This window comes from Panthera leo, chromosome D1 (assembly GCF_018350215.1).
Source record: "Panthera leo isolate Ple1 chromosome D1, P.leo_Ple1_pat1.1, whole genome shotgun sequence".
NCBI classification, from domain to species: domain Eukaryota; kingdom Metazoa; phylum Chordata; class Mammalia; order Carnivora; family Felidae; genus Panthera; species Panthera leo.
This window is the reverse complement of record NC_056688.1, coordinates 84,044,483-84,062,543: the sequence shown is the minus strand read 5'-3', so window position 1 is coordinate 84,062,543 and position 18,061 is coordinate 84,044,483.

Here is an 18,061-nt window from a genome sequence, read left to right as displayed (position 1 = left end):
ACTCAAGCATCCCTTCTTCAGAAACTTGTTCCTTTCCTCCTTGACCAGCCCATCTCTAAAAGCCCCTTGCACTTCTTCTTCAGTATACCTGCCACAGTTTTAAATTCATAATTGTTTGTGCCACATGACTAATGCCATCTACCCCAGTACTTGCAAAGCTCTATTCAACAGGTACATTTGATTCTGAATGACGATTTCATCCCCAGGGTCTTGTCCAGTTCTTACCACATCACAAACAATCAATAAACATTTTCTGAAGGAAGGAAGAGTAAAGAAGGAAGGAAGAAAAATGATAAATATTTATCAGGGGCCTCAAAAGTCTTCTCTGCCTGGTTCTGCTTGAAAGACAAATACTGGAAGACTCTGGTTCCCTTCTGGTCCTTAGAACTGCCTAAGAGTTCTGTTTTGGAGATAGGGGAAACATTTGCCAAAATTAACAGTAAAGGAAATTCCTTATCTATTTAATTAAGCTTTGTACTTGGATGATGATGATGAAGAAGGTGCATAAAATTCATTTTGATTACCCTTCTTAAACTCATTGATATGTATGTAGATGTGTGTATGCATCTGTTTGTATGAAGAAAAGAGAACTTTCTCCCCTGTTGTGATCATTTAGCAACAGGCTGATGATCTTGTGAAGAAGAAGAAATTCTCTCTTGGTCTAATTGACAAAGTCACTTCTGCTTAGAAATGAGAATGATTTGGCAAGAGAAAGGGATAGAAGTGAACAGTGATCTAATTAATGACCTCATCTTCTTTTCTAATTTTCATTTTTACAAAACAAATTATTTCTCTCTTGTTCCAGCTGTTAAGGTATTTTATTCTGAGGCACAAAGTATGGAGTTGGATTCATAAATGAGGACTCTTATCCAAGCTAGAAATACTAACCTGACCTCACCTCTTAATAGCTATGTGACCTTGAGCAAGCTATTAACTGTTTGAACCTAAGTTCTCCCATGTTTCTTAATGTTTATTTATTTTGTTGGGGGAGGGGCAGAAAGAAGGAGACTGAGAATTCCAAGCAGGCTTCACCCTGTCAGCACAGAGCCCAGCTCAGAGCTTGAACTCATGAACCACAAGATCATGACCTGAGCCAAAATCAAGTCAGACACTTAACAGACTGAGCCACCCAGGTGTCCCAGCTCTTCCATATTTTAAATGGATATAATACACTCACGTCAGGGGCTTGTGGTGAGTTCTAAATGAGATGGTGTACAGAAAGCTAGCTGCAGAATAGATGCTTGAATGTTCTTTCTTGTCTCCTGTCTGGACCCTTTTTTTTCTGAGCATGTCCATACTTCCTAGCTTCTGCCAAAGTAAGTTGGCTCGTCAATTATTCCATGGTGCTGGTGGGTTGCCTTCCTGTACCATGAAAGATAGAAAAAGAAAAATAACATTAGTAATTTTTTTAATTGACCCTCCTGAGAAGGATCAAATGCTAGGACTAAATTTTAGTAGCAGCCTCAAATACAAGGGGCTGAAGTTAAGTATTAAATTCTTATGAATACAGAGAAAGAATGTTGGTTCACAACTTCCTTAGGAGCTTTCAGGATGTAATCTGGAACCAGCCCTATGAGGGAGGGTAGGGAAAGTCCCAAGAAAAAGGCGGTGCACTCCAGATTGGTAGGTTTAATAAGCAAATGAACTTATATATGAGGCTCATCTTGAGTGGCAACAAGACAGTAGATCTCCACACCTGCCCTCCAGAATCTTAAATGTTTATATGGAGTCATTAACTGGGTTCAGTCACATATAGCATCCAGATGGTCTCAATACCACATCACATCTCAAGTCTATGTCTTTGGGGCACCTTCTGGGAGTGTGGAAGGCAAGCAGAATGCATGTTCCAAGGACAGAGGTGGGGTAAGGAGCCTGTGATTGTCGGAGTACAGCTCACAAGTCAGTCTGTGATCATGTCCTCTCAGTGACCTCCACTAACAAAGGAGAAATGTCTGACCCAAGACATCTTTTGCTTAGTTGTATAATGTGACATCTCTGAGAGCGTCATAAGGTTTCTGTCTCATTAGTTAAAAAAAGGGGGGAGGGGAAGAAAGAGGTCCTCTGGCTTCTCCCTCCATCCATAACTTTCTCCCTTTAGCTGCCTGGTAGAGCACCCAACAGTGCCAGGCAGAATCTTTAGAGAGAGAACACCTTCCTTATTTTCTGACTTTTGCTCTCCTTCTAGGATTCCTAGCAGAAGAGACCTCTGAACAAGACTCTTCTATCTGCAGTGACGTGTCTAACCTGTAAGAAATAGACAAATGCCACTTATGGTGATTTCATCTATGCTTCTCTTTTTCTCATTCAGAAGCACCGTAATTCCCCAAATTGAATTTTGAATGAGATACTGTTCACTGACCATGGGGACAGTGCATATATGCATAAATGGAATCAAACCTCTTTTCTCAAGCAATTTGTCTTCACTCTAGCCTGAAATTGTCTTTTAAAGTGGGGGACAGCCTTAATTCAGACTCTGACTCAATAGTTAGTGTCTGGGGATTAAACATGTTAATGATCAACCAGAGGAGAAGTTTGTTTTGTAAAAATAAAACTAGGGAGGGAGATGAGGTCATTATAACATTGTCCACTAGTGGTCAGGAGAGGAATTGATAAGGGCAGTTCTGGAGTATAGATAACTATTATTACCGTGGTCCATTTTATAGATGAATTCTGAATGGAGTTTAGAGAAATTCAGTAATGCATGGATGATCTTAGAATTACTAAGTGATTGAGACACAATGTGAACAAGAACTGTCTGACCTAGACAACACTAAAGCCTAAACTTCTAACTAACCACTAAATTATACTGTGAACTAGTACTAAATTTGGGGGGACATACTTAAAATGATAGCTAACAATACCAGGTGATTTGGGATGGATGTGAAGTAAGCAGAGCAATCTGCAAACACTGAGGACACCTTTGATGAAGTTCTGTTCAAGATGGCAGCCTAAGCCACGAGAACCTGGAACCTTGTTGCAAGGTCATTGGGATAACTGAAGCTTGTCTCCTGTTTCAATATGCCAGATCAGTGAAAGTTGATGAAGCTGTACATCTAATAGCAATTTGGAGCCTATCATACTTTTATCCAGTGTCAAAGTGTCCCACTCACCTTATCAGTCAAAAGATTTTCTTTTCTTTTTCTTTTAAATTTATTTATTCATTTTGGGAGTTATGGAGCATGGGAGGGGCAGAGTAAGAGAGAATCCCAAGCAGGCTCTGAACTGTCAGCACGGAGCCTGACATGGGGCTCAAACCCATGAACCATGAATGAGATCATGACCTGACCCAAAACCACGAGTCCGACACGCAACCAACTTGAGCCACCCAAGCACAAGAAAAGATATTCTTAATAATGAAGATGCTTGAATTTTTCTTCCAGAAGTTTTTTTTTTTTTTTGGTGATTGTGGAATATTATAATATGGCATATTTAGAACTGCATGGAAAGACTTCATTTATTTCTGACTCTACTTTTATATTTTTATTCATTCAGTCATACATCTATTCAGTTACACAACATCTCTTGAGTGCCTTCTATATCCATGCACTATATACTGTGTCCTTTACTTGGCCTGCTCATTCTAGATGCCATCTATTCTGTAGAGAACCCTAATATACTTCTGGAATTGACCACAACAGCTGCCTTCACATTTTGTGGAAAAGTAGATGCTGTGATTTGAAGATACAGCAGTTACTTAAGCTTCATATCTGTAAAAGAATGGCAGGTAGAAATGAGTGGCTTAGACTAGGTATGTTAGCAGATGTCTTCTAGTTCTAAGGTTCTTTGATCTAGCAGCTTTGGTCTTAATTAAACTCAGCAAAATAATGTATGAGTCTACTCAGATTTGAAAGCCTTGGGGATTCCAATTATAAAATAATGTTTGGATACACTTTCTTCCAGCTCTGAAGTTCTGTGATACAGCCAGACTTCTCCGTTTTGTCCCAGACCACCTCCTAGGGGGAGAAAAGAGTGATATCATCTCTGAAATCCCCACTGATTCTGAAGAAGTCTTACTACTCTTGTTGGAGGATATGGTAGCTTGTGGAGTCATCTGCTTTCAGAGTCCGAGCTAACCATTTGTCGTGTGTCCTTCTTTTCCTCCCTTCATGGGAAGCAGTGTTGAAGGAGGGGAATTAGCAGGAGTTCCAGCCTCAGATTGCACAGGGTTGAATCATGCTTTCTTACTTGCTGCACACTCTGAGGCAACTTATTTAACCTCCGTTTCTTCACCATAAAACTGAGCTCATAGTAATTTACAGGGAGGTAATGACAACTGGAGGTTAGAATACTTATTGAGCACTTGGAATGGAGCCTGGATCACATACAGCGATCAATAGCTACTTGCTATTATTTTGTCAAGTAAAATCAGCTGGTCAAATATTGCCTCCAAGTTTGGTAGCCTGTGAACCTGAAGGAGGATAGTGGGAGCATGGCTGGGGACATAGGGTCAGATTATAGGGGAGCAGGAGGTCTTTTGGAGGGATCAGGAAAGGGCTGTGACCTCAGGTTCAAGCCAGTGGGAAGAATAAGAGTGTGTGTACCTATTTCCAGAATAGAAAGATAACTTTTTTCATCTTCCTTTCTATATTTATTCAACAAATTATTACTTCCTCTTATCCCATTCCTGCCTCTCCTCTCTCTTTTTTCTGTCTTTTCATTCCTTCTTCCCATTTTTCTTCTTTTTACTTTCCTTCTTTCTTTGCTCCCTTTGATGTAAATTCTAACCTAGGAATGGAGAGGAACCTGGGCACAGCAGTGGGGCTGGGAATACGTGGGAGAGGAATCCAGGGCAAAAAAGGGAGTCTATTTTGGTCTTCTTTCCTTTTGACTTCAAGCTGTGTTTCTCTCGTGGCTGGGGAAAGGCCAAATAGGCCTGTGACTTATTGATCAAGAATGGAAGAAAAATCATGTTGGCAGGAGGCAGACTGTGCTGCATCCAAATGAGCCTGGCCCTCATTGTGGGAGGCCTGGAAGGGAAATACTGGCTGTTCCAATGGAAGCTGCAGAGCAGGTCCAAGCTTTGGAACTGCTCGGGGGGAAGCTGCTGTGCAGAGGGGCCCCAGGCCTCAAGGAAGCTGTGACATCCAGCTCCTTTTACTCTGAGCTGGTAGCAAATGGGCCACCTGGCTGGGATGGGGACAGGAATTATGGTGCCTTTGGAACAGGAATGAGGCAGACTTCCAGAGACAGCTCAGAGGCTCCTCTGTCAAGAGGTACACTGGGATTCACCAGCTTCATCTTTGCCTCTTGCTGTTTACAGTGAAAAACACAAAATTCTGCCTCACCAACTAATCTCAAGCTTTGCTCTGAATCAATACCCGGGTTCAGACTGTCATTAAAGAGGCACTGCCACTGTGGATTGGGAACAGCTATTTGATAGCATGTCTGCGCCTGATGATAGGAACAGAAATCGGGAGAAAGCTACAAATGAAAGTATTAGACAGCGTGCCCATTGTGTTCATCTCTTCTTTCATTGTCCTATACATTGTCTCCTTGGTTCTTGAAATGACCATGACCATGGATTTACAGAGGTTTAAATAATAAAAGGACAGACACACGTGATCTAGTATAACTAAACCCCATGAAAAACAGAGTTTCACAATTCGATAAATATTATAAGGAACTTTGGGCATCCTTCATAATTTCTCAGTCAAAACAGGAAGTTTTCTATAATAACCTGGGCAGGTGGTCATCCTGCTGTCTCTTAAATGTTTCCATTAACAGTAATGTCACCACTTCCTGCGGCAGCTTATTCTATTGCATTCAGCCACACCTCTGGGCTCCTCCTTTTCCATATGCCCCAGGCCTAGCGATGATGGGAGAAATCAACTCTTTAACACTGACATGCAACCCTGGCTCAATTTGGATCTTGTGTCTCCAATTCCAGCAGCACCCCTCCCCCTTAGCTTGCTTACTTTATGCAATGCCACTAACCTCATGAATACCGATGCCAATGCAGACTCATGGAACTAGTTCTGGAAGAATGGCTCACCTTAAGTATTGCTGCTGCCTTCCACTTAGCTACTTTAGTGCATGGTGCTTTCTGTGCCAGTTAAAGATGTTTTGTTTTCCCCAGAATCATTCTTTACCCCACAAGACATTCTTTGTTCTTTCTGTTTTATAACTCATTTCAACAGGGGCTTGTACCACGCTCTCAAGGAAAGGATTGAAGAGCTTCTGGTGAAGGTACATCTTACGCTGGATGATCAGTTTCTTTTACCTCTACCAAAACTGTAGCAGGACAAGGTGCGTGGTCCTCAATCCCCCCACCCTGAGTGGGCTACCCTTGCCTTCTCAAGGGTCCTTAACTCACTGATAGGAGTTGGGCAATTATTCATCTCTTCTTTAGCCAAAGGTCTTTTAGTCAAAATTTCCACTGTGTTCATCTCATGCATTCCTGGCCCCTTTAAATGGTCTTCTCTATACAGTTAAAAGAAGTAAACACCTTAGCTATAGATGTTAGCCAACAAGAGCAGTTTGTCCAGATTATTCTATTCTGAACCTGATATCTTCTTGACTCTTCAACTCTCTTCTGGTTCTCTTATCTAGGAGAGAATTTGAGTGTTTTTTTCTCTAATATTATGCTCAGATAAGAGATTCACATAACTTTATACCAGAACAGAGTAGAAGGCAAACTCTCTTCCCTTAGCTCTATCTTTGATCAGCCTGGTGATTGAGATCACAACTTCTTGCCCTTTAGGAAAGAAGAATAGACTGAGAGTCTAATCTGTACCCCAGAGTTCCCTTCTTTCTCTCTACTGTAAACGAAAACACAGAGTAGACACAATGCAGACTTTCTCCACTAATGTAAGAACAAAACCTATCTCCTAGTAACATCTATTGGTCTTAGGTCTATCTCATAGAATAGCACAGACATGCCATCCTTAAGGTATTAATTTGGCGAAGGATGACATCCAGGGAAAATTCAAACAAACCTAAGACAATCAATATTTTTTTATAATGAGTACTTCATCATACATTGTAATCCTCCAATGGAAATTAAAGACAATGGGAAAGAGCATTAAATGATTTTGCATCCAGGTAAAGATCTATTTCTATTGCACTGGTTGTTAGCAGACACATCTCTGGAAGAAACATGTATGGTTGAACGAATTTCCATCTGTTCTCCCTTCCACCTCACCTCCATACCTTTGCAATGAGAAGAGGTCCTATGACCAGCTCCAGGTAATGGGCTATAAGTCTTAGGAAAATATCTCACTTCTGGACTAACATATCTAACTGCTTGGGTGGAAACTGAGTACTGAGTCACCACTAGAATGCTGCTTCTCCAGAGAATCATCAGATTGCGTGAGAGTTTATAAGAGCGAAAAATAAGTAAATAAGTCATTGTTGTATGACATCACTGAGATTTCAAGCCTGATTGGTTGGCACAGCACAGACCAGCTCAATATGATTGATACGGTATTTTTGTCGCCATGCTTAATAAAAAGTGGCTATGTGGCTTGGGTAATTGTAGTTAAGTCCTCTGGGACCCCACACCACCCTTGTTAGATAGGAATGCCAGACCCAGAAAAGTCCCCTTTGAAAAAGGAAAGAAGAACCAGGGGATAATATGTGGGCATCTGTGTTTTTTGAGATTATGTGGAATTATTTAGTACCAAGGGGCCTGATTGCAGACATCTCCTTTTCTAGAACTGGCCTTGCCGTGCACCTTAATTCATCTCTGGGCTGCTGGGACACAATGCAAGTTTAAGAGAGAAACTTCATATTGCTAATTCCTAGGCATACTGAACACATACCATTGAAAGTAATGAGAATGTTACAAACTTGAGACGGGAACTGGAATTGAAAATTAAACAGACACACGTTCTTTATGGAAACTTCACAGCTACAGCCAGACTTTGAGTCCCAAGTCCAATTTTGGTGTCTATCAGAAATTGCTGTTGCATGGAGCTACTGAATTTTCCACTTGGAGCTGTCAGTATCATCTGATAGGTGACTTCCTCCTTCTCTCCTCTCCTCAGGAAGATTTATCAGGCTATCTTTCCAGTGCTGTTGTTAACAAGCCTTGGGTTGCTTCTCTAGGGAGAGAAAGAAAGGCAACATTTATTTAGTACCTACCACAGGCCACAAAATGCACTAGTCACGTTTTTTGCATGCTTTTTCATTTGTGACAGGAGGTATAGTGAGAACCAGACCTCCTGGATTAGAAGGAACAGAGGACTTTGGAGTCTCAGAAACTTTAGTTCAGAATCCTAGTTCTGCCTTACTGGCTGAATGACCCAGTACTATTCTCTCTGAATGCATTGGTATTAACAAGCCCCTGTTGGGAGGATGAGGATGAGACACTATGTGGAATTGTATTGTACTATCCCTGAAACATACTAGTGACTCAAGAGCAAGCTTTCCAACAAGCCTGTGAGAGAGACCTTGTTATTCCATTTTACAAGCAAATTATGACCCAGAACTGTTACATATCTTACCCTGGGTCATATAATGGCAGAGCTAGACCTCAAACTCTGGCCATTCTGTTTTCAGTTTAAATGCTGCTAAGATGGGAGAATCGAATAGTTGTGACACAGCCCATGTAGTCTGTAAAATACAGCTTTTGAATGACATAGTTTTCCATATTCTGAACTGACAGCAAGAGTACATAACTTTTGCATATTGAAGAACTCTAAAACACTGAAAGCATTTATCAAAGGCTCCATGCCAGTAAGATAAATTTAGTGTGTGATAGAGGGGTTAAGTTTCTGTTGTGGCAGAGAGAAAATCTATAATTTTTGTAAATTTGATATTAAGAAAGCAAAATATAAAGCCATTCAACAAATACTGCAATTAATAAACATGTAGTTCAACTCTATTGTTTCTGGGTAGGCTACAGGAAGAAGGAACTGTGTCTTGCAGACTGATTTTATTCCCCCTGTGGGCAAGAAGGCAACGGGAGTGTCTCTAGACAGCCTGAGGAACTGTAGCAGCCCCACAGTGATCCCCAGGGAATAGTACCCCCAGAAATCCAAAAGACTGCATTTGCTTGATGACCAAAGACTGGAACTTTTTGAGAGGACACATTGTGCTTTACTCAATAATGAAGGAGGTAATGAATTCCAGAACTCTTCAGATTCTTTCTAGGTAACCACAAACAAATTGATGCTTTCCTACAAAAAGCAGAGAATTATATTTTGATTAAATCAAAATGATTCTTTGTATACAGTGTCCCATGGAGTCTTTTACCTCCTCTGGCTTTAATGTCTGCTTAATAAGATCACACATTCAATTATTTAAAAGACCCAAGAACCAATAGGGGATTTGCTGGCCCAGTTCTTAAAGCTTAGAAATCCAATTTGCCTTTCCTTCATTGCTAGCAGATCAGCCCCAGGTTGAGAGTGATGGAAACTATTGGACATTTTAGAATAATTATGAAGAGCTGAGAGATTTAGCTCAGCAAGTCTCATCTATAACTGAATAGAATAAATTTTATTATTGATGTTATCGTGATTGACATTTCCCCAGGTTTTCAGCTATTCTATCTCCAGATTCATTACCTTTTTTCATATTGTTAATGTATTAATGTACTGAGTTCTGGCAATTTCCACTATGATTTTTGTCTGTACAAGAATTCTCAGAAATACTGTGGATGAACCCATCATCAGCTGTTAAACTAGGCTGGAATGATAGTCAGTAAGACTTGCCAGAGTGTCTGCCCCTTCTTTAAATATATCCAACTTTCCTAAAACAATATCATGCATTTCACATAAAGAAAATAGTTACATAATTATTGAAGACATCTAGATGTACTTTTCCAAGTGAAGATTGAGGAATATGAAGTTGCAATTTTCTTTTCCATAATTAGATTTTATTTAATACTGAAACTTAACCTTTAGTTTATAGAAGCAATATGATGATTATATGGAAATTTACCTTAATTTTAATTTTACCACAAGCAATTATTTCCTTTTGGTTTTTCAGAAACCTGTAAATGTAATGTTTTCTGTATCTAAATATTAACTTTAATTTTTTTCTAAATTGACATTTTTATTAAAACTTTTCCCCTGATGTTGAAGGAAATTTATTTCACATAGATTCATTCTATCATAAGTGATATTTCAACTACACTCTATCTCAGGCATGTAGTTGATAGAGGGTGATAGTCAGGGGGCACCTGGGTAGCTCAGTTGGTTGAGTGTCCGACTTGGGCTCAGGTCACGATCCTCCAGTTCGTGGGTTCCAACCCCAAGTCAGGCTCTGTGTTGACAGCTTAGAGCCTGGAGCCTGCTTTGGATTCTGTGTCTCCTTTTCTCTCTGCTCCTCCCCTGCTCATGCTGTGTCTCTCTTGCTCTCTCTCAAAAGTAAATAAACATTTTTAAAAATTAAAAAAGAAAAAGAAAAAAAATGATAGTCATATGGAAAGTAATTAAAAAAATGCTGTATAGTGATTTTGTTCCTTACAATTATTAATATGTTCAATTATCATGGAGTGCTACTAACACCTCTTAAACTAATCAGGCTGGATTTTAGAAGAAATATTGGATAGGGAAATTGCACTATTTATAAGGTTATGGAGATAATGGGATGCTGGCTCAGGAGAAATGATTTTGTAAAGTAATTATACTCCTTGCTATGTGCATGGCCATCACGTTTCTTAGTAAATTAGAGGGTTTTTTTTTTTTCATAATCCTGGCCCAAATTGCTTATGATCTTATATGCCAGAACTCTATACTTAACCCCTGTGCTTTAGTCAAATGAAAAACATTTCAATTTGAAGTATTTTTTCAAATTATTATTCAATTTTACCTCTCTATTAGCTGTTCTTTACACATTCCTTTACTATTATTTGAGTAGTTCCTTTATAAGAGTGGTTTCTCCAGCTGTGGTTTCCAGATCAAGAGCATACATAGGAACTTACTAGAAATGCAAATTATCTGCTCCCACTCCTGGAGATGTAGCCCAGAAATCTGCATTTTAAGGGCTCTGAATGAGTCTAATTCTTGATGGAATTTGAGACCCGGTGCCCTATTCCATACTTTCTGCTTCTTTTCCTTATTTTATCCTATATGCCCTGTTTCCTCTTTTTTTCCTGGTTAAAAACAAAACTAATAAACACACACACATACACAAAACCCATCTGAAATGCCTTACTTGCTTTCTCTTGTTTCTGAATTGTCTTAGAATTAAAAATATAAATGGTATAAGACATATATCCATTAAACCTTGATTAAGGTTATTTGGTATTATCTGTTGTCTCCCCTCCAACCAAAGAAGCTTCCAGAAGTCAGGCACTCTGTCCTTAAGTTCTACTGGTATGTAGCCCAGTAAATGGTACTCAATCGGTAATTGATTGCTTGCCAAATCTTTTCTCTAACACACACCATCTTTCACCACAGACTCATTTTTGCTTCTGAAACTTTCCTAATATTGTTATACCTTTCAGCAATATTTATTCCTACCTCTGTGCTGTATAATTCTTATTAAGCTCCTAGTCAGTCTCTATTCTCTCAAGAACTCCCCGATCAGACTTTGTACGAATTTCTGCTTCTAGCTATAATGGGCTACCATATAGGAGACCAACCCTATCATCAACTGAAAAAACTAGATAGAGTACTTAAAATAAATGGTTTTAAGGCATCAGAGAGCTATAAAGGCTTCTGCATCTTAGAGGAAGGAAATGGTGTATTGAATGAGCCCGACACACTACCCTGTGTTTTCTTGAGACTTCCCTGATTCTTAAGAGTCATGAACCAAGAGGACGAGGTGCTGAGTGGTAAGTTGCTACAAAGAAGCTAAGATGTTCAGAGGATCTTTTTGACAGTCTCATGGGCTTGTGAAGATTTAAAAAAAATAATAATGATGAAGGCTGCCAAATAAATTCACTGTGGGGAATCAACATCCTTACTATTACTACCTATCTATGTGTTATGGACTAAATTGTGTTCTCTCCAAATTCATATGTTGAAGCTTTGGCCCCCAATGTTACTATATTTGGAGACAGCGTCTTTAAGGAGGTAATTAAGGTTAAATGAGGTCATAAGGGAGGGACCCTAATCTGATAAACCTGGTGTCCTTATAAGAGATGACCGAGAGTGCCCACCCTCTTCATGAACACAGAGAAAAGGTCATGTGAGGACACAGAAAGAAGGTGGTCATATGCAAAAGTATGTTTGCAATGAGCCAAGAAATCACCAAGAGAATCTTAAAGAAGCAAATTTGAGATAGCAATACTTCTTATAAAAGTACAATACTTAGGACATGTAACTTAAGTAAATAGACCAACGGATCAGAACAGAAATCTTAAAACAGGAACACATATATGCAGTCACTTGAACCTTATGAGATATTTCTTTGCAATGAGTAAAAGATGGTATTTTCAGTAAATCGTTCTGGATCAATTTGATATCTGTAAGTGAAGCCTGCATCTTGACCTTTACTTCACACCACATACAAAATCTTATTTCTTTAATGTATTTATGTATAAATTAGAAACAATGAAGTCTCTGGAAGTTATCATAAGGGAATATTTTAATGTTATTAGGGTCAGAAAATATTTATTAAAGAGAATTTAACAAGAAACTATAAATGAAAAATTGATAATTCAGACAACTTTGGAATAAATTTTTGATCTTCAGAAAACACCGTTCCAAAAGTATAAAGACAATCCAGATAGGATAGTTTATTTTTTTTATATTTTTATTTTTATATAATTTACATTTATATTTATATTTGCAGTAAATATGTCTGAAAAGGACTTTTTTTCCTGATCTGAGTGATGAGTAAATGGAGTGTTAACTTTGTGAAAATTTATTGATCCTGTATATTTAAAAATTGTGCCTTTATTATATGTATAATATACTTCTAAGTAAAATGGTGACCCATCCTCCTTAGAACAACTAATACATTTTGGCTTTCACTAATTTATCAAGGATTTATGGAGTACCTCCAATATACCAAAACACCATGCTAGGCCCAGAATTCACAGTCATGAATAAAATGTAGTCTCTACTTTCATGGAGATTGTATAGCTTTGATTATTTGTAGCTTTCTGTGATACACCTGTATAAGATTGGCATGCTTAAGCAAAAGCCACTATATAGCTAAAGAAAATATGCCTATGTGTTCAATTCATATATTCAATATCTTTTCCCATTCCGTTGGTTGCCTTTTAGTTTTGTTGGTTGTTTCCTTTGCTGTACAGAAGATTTTTATCTTCATAAGGTCCTAGTAGTTCATTTTTGCTTTTAATTCCATTGCCTTTGGGGATGTGTCGAGTAAGAGATTGCTACGGCTGAGGTCAGAGAGGTCTTTTCCTGCTTTCTCCTCTAGGGTTTTGATGGTTTCCTGTCTCACATTCAGGTCCTTTATCCATTGTGAGTTTATTTTTGTGAATGGTGTGAGAAAGTGGTCTAGTTTCAACCTTCTGCATGTTGCTGTCCAGTTCTCCCAGCACCATTTGTTAAAGAGACTTTTTTCCATTGGATGTTCTTTCCTGCTTTGTCAAAGATTAGTTGGCCGTACATTTGTGGGTCTAGTTCTGGGGTTTCTATTCTATTCCATTGGTCTATGTGTCTGTTTTTGTGCCAATACCATGCTGTCTTGATGATTACAGCTTTGTAGTAGAGGCTAATGTCTGGGATTGTGATGCCTCCTGCTTTGGTCTTCTTCAAAATTACTTTGGTTATTCGGGGCCTTTTGTGGTTCCATATAAATTTTAGGATGGCTTGTTCTAGTTTCGAGAAGAATGCTGGTACAATTTTGATTGGGATTGCATTGAATGTGTAGATAGCTTTGGGTAGTATTGACATTTTGACAATATTTATTCTTCCAATCCATGAGCAGAGAATGTTTTTCCATTTCTTATATCTTCTTCAATTTCCTTCATAAGCTTTCTATAGTTTTCAGCATACAGATCTTTTATATCTTTGGTTAGATTTATTCCTAGGTATTTTATGCCTCTTGGTGCAATTGTGAATGGGATCAGTTTCTTTATTTGTCTTTCTGTTGCTTCATTGTTAGTGTATAAGAATGCAACTGATTTCTGTACGTTGATTTTGTATCCTGCAATTTTGCTAAATTCATGTAACAGTTCTAGCAGACTTTTGGTGGAGTCTATCGGATTTTCCATGTATAAGATCATGTCATCTGCAAAAAGTGAAAGCTTGACTTCATGTTTGCCAATTTTCATGCCTTTGATTTCCATTTGTTGTCTGATTGCTGATGCTAGAACTTCCAACACTATGTTAAACAACAGCAGTGAGAGTAGACATCCCTGTCGTGTTCCTGATCTCAGGGGAAAAGCTCTCAGTTTTTCCCCGTTGAGGATGATGTTAGCTGTGGGCTTTTCATAAATGGCTTTTATGATGTTTAGGTATGTTCCTTCTATTCCGACTTTCTCGAGGGTTTTTATTAAGAAACGTTTGCTGAATTTTGTCAAATGCCTTTTCTGCATCGATTGACAGGATCATATGGTTCTTATCTTTTCTTTTATTAATGTGATGTATCACGTTGATTGATTTGCGAATGTTGAACCAGCCCTGCATCCCAGGAATGAATCCCACTTGATCATGGTGAATAATTCTTTTTATACGCTGTTGAATTCGATTTGCTAGTATCTTATTAAGAATTTTTGCATCCATATTCATCAGGGGTATTGGCCTGTAGTTCTCTTTTTTTACTGGGTCTCTGTCTGGTTTAGGAATCAAAGTAATACTGGCTTCATAGAATGAGTCTGGAAGTTTTCCTTCCCTTTCTATTTTTTGGAATAGCTTGAGAAGGATAGGTATTATCTCTGCTTTAAACATCTGGTAGAACTCCCCTGGGAAGCCATCTGGTCCTGGACTCTTATTTGTTAGGAGATTTTTGATGACTGATTCAATTTCTTCGCTGGTTACGGGTCTGTTCAAGCTTTCTATTTCCTCCTGATTGAGTTTTGGAAGTGTGTGGGTGTTTAGGAATTTGTCCATTCCTTCCAGGTTGACCAGTTTGTTGGCATATAATTTTTCATAGTATTCACTGATAATTGCTTGTATCTCTGAGGGATTGGTTGTAACAATTCCATTTTCATTCATGATTTTATCTATTTGGGTCATCTCCCTTTTCTTTTTGAGAAGCCTGGCTAGAGGTTTATCAATTTTGTTTATGTTTTCAAAAAACCAACTCTTGGTTTTGTTGATCTGCTCTACAGTTTTTTTAGATTCTATATTGTTCATTTCTGCTCTGACCTTTATTATTTCTCTTCTTCTGCTGGGTTTAGGCTGTCTTTGCTGTTCTGCTTCTATTTCCTTTAGGTGTGCTGTTAGAATTTGTATTTGTGTTTTTTCTTGTTTCTTGAGATAGGCCTGGATTGCAATGTATTTTCCTCTCAGGACTGCCTTTGCTGCATCCCAAAGCATTTGGATTGTTGTATTTTCATTTTTGTTTGTTTCCATATATTTTTTAATTTCTTCTCGAATTGGCTGGTTGACCCACTCATTCTTTAGTAGGGTGTTCTTTAACCTCCATGCTTTTGGAGGTTTTCCAGACTTTTTCCTGTGGTTGATTTCAAGCTTCATAGCATTGTGGTCTGAAAGTATGCATGGTATGATTTCAATTCTTGTATAATTATGAAGGGCTGTTTTGTGACCCAGTATGTGATCTATCTTGGAGAATGTTCCATGTGCACTTGAGAAGAAAGTATATTCTGTTGCTTTGGGATGCAGAGTTCTAAATATATCTGTCAAGTCCATCTGATCCAATGTATCATTCAGGGCCCTTGTTTCTTTATTGACCATGTGTCTAGATGATCTATCCATTTCTGTAAGTGGAGTGTTAAAGTCCCCTGCAATTACCACATTCTTATCAATAAGGTTTCTTATGTTTGTGAGTAATTGTTTTATATATCTGGGGGCTCAGGTATTTGGCGCATAGACATTTATAATAGTTAGCTCTTCCTGGTGGATAGACCCTGTGATTATTATATAATGCCCTTCTTCATCTCTTGTTACAGCCTTTAATTGAAGTCTAGTTTGTCTGATATAAGTATGGCTACTCCAGCTTTCTTTCAACTTCCAGTGGCATGATAAATAGTTCTCCATCCCCTCACTCTCAATCTAAAGTTGTCCTCTTGTCTAAAATGAGTCTCTTGTAGACAGCAAATAGATGGGTCTTGTTTTTTTTATCCATTCTGATACCCTATGTCTTTTGGTTGGTGCATTTAGTCCATTTACATTCAGTGTTATTATAGAAAGATATGGGTTTAGAGTCATTGTGATGTCCGTAGGTTTCATGCTTGTAGAGATGTCTCTGGTACTTTGTCTCACAGGATACCCCTTAGGATCTCTTGTAGGGCTGATTTAGTGGTGACAAATTCCTTCAGTTTTTGTTTGTTTGGGAAGACCTTTATCTCTCCTTCTATTCTAAATGACAGACTTGCTGGATAAAGGATTCTCGGCTGCATATTTTTTTCTGTTCATCACATTGAAGATCTCCTGCCATTCCTTTCTGGCCTGCCAAGTTTCAGTAGAGAGATCAGTCACGTGTCTTGGAGGTCTCCCTATATATGTTAGAGCACGTTTATCTCTAGCTGCTTTCAGAATTTTCTCTTTATCCTTGTATTTTGCCAGTTTCACTATGATATGTTGTGCAGAAGATCGATTCATGTTACATCTGAAGGGAGTTCTCTGTGCCTCTTGGATTTCAATGCCTTTTTCCTTCCCCAGATCAGGGAATTTCTCAGCTATGATTTCTTCAAGTACACCTTCAGCACCTTTCCCTCTCTCTTCCTCCTCTGGAATGCCAATTATGCGTAGATTATTTCTCTTTAGTGTATCACTTAGTTCTCTAATTTTCCCCTCATACTCCTGGATTTTTTTATCTCTCTTTTTCTCAGCTTCTTCTTTTTCCATAATTTTATCTTCTAATTCACCTATTCTCTCTTCTGCCTCTTCAATCCGAGCCGTGGTTGTCTCCATTTTATTTTGCAGCTCATTGATAGCATTTTTTAGCTCCTCCTGGCTGTTCCTCAGTCCCTTGATCTCTAGCAATAGATTCTTTGCTGTCCTTTATACGGTTTTCAAGCCCAGTGATTAATTTTATGACTATTATTCTAAATTCACTTTTCTGTTATATTGTTTAAATCTTTGTGATCAGTTCGTTAGCTGTTGTTATTTCCTGGATGTGTTTTTGAGGGGAATTCTTCCGTTTAGTCATTTTGGATAGTCCCTGGAGTAGTCCCTGGTGGGAAATGCGGGGCACTTCCCCTGTGCTGTCTCGAATGACTTGTGTTGGTGGGCAGGGCCACAGTCAGACCTGATGACTGCCCCCAGCCCACTGCTGGGGCCACAGTCAGACTGGTGTGTGCCTTCTCTTCCCCTCTCCTAGGGGCGGGATTCACTGTGGGGTGGTGTGGCCCATCTGAGCTACTTGCACATTGCCAGGCTTGTGGTGCTGGGGATCTGGTATATTAGCTGGGGTGGATCCGCAAGGTGCACAGGGGTGGGAGGGGCAGGCTCAGCTCGCTTTTCCTTCAGAGATCCGCTTCGGGAGGGGCCCTGCGGCACCGGGAGGGAGTCAGACCTGCTGGAGGGATGGATCCACAGAAGCACAGCATTGGGTGTTTGCGTGGTGCAAGCAAGTTCCCTGGCAGGAACTGGTTCCCTTTGGGATTTTGTCTGGGGGATGGGCGAGGGAGATGGCACTGGCGAGTGCCTTTGTTCCCCGCCAAGCTGAGCTCTGTCGTCCGGGGCTCAACAGCTCTCCCTCCTGTTGTCCTCCAGCCTTCCCGTTCTCTGAGAAGAGCTGTTAGCTTATAACCTTCCAGATGTCATGTCCCGCTTGCTGTCAGAACACACTCTGTCCGGCCCCTTCGCTTTTGCCAGCCAGACTCGGGGGCTCTGCTTGGCCGGCACTCCACCCCTCCGCCCTGGCTCCCTCCCGCCAGTCTGTGTAGCATGCACCACCTCACTGCCCTTCCTACCCTCTTCTGTGGGCCTCTCGTCTGCGCTTGACTCTGGAGACTCTGTTCTGCTAGTCTTCTGGCGGTTTTCTGGGTTATTTAGGCAGGTGTTGGTGGAATCTAAGTGATCAGCAGGATGCGCAGTGAGCCCAGCGTCCTCCTATGCCGCCATGTTCC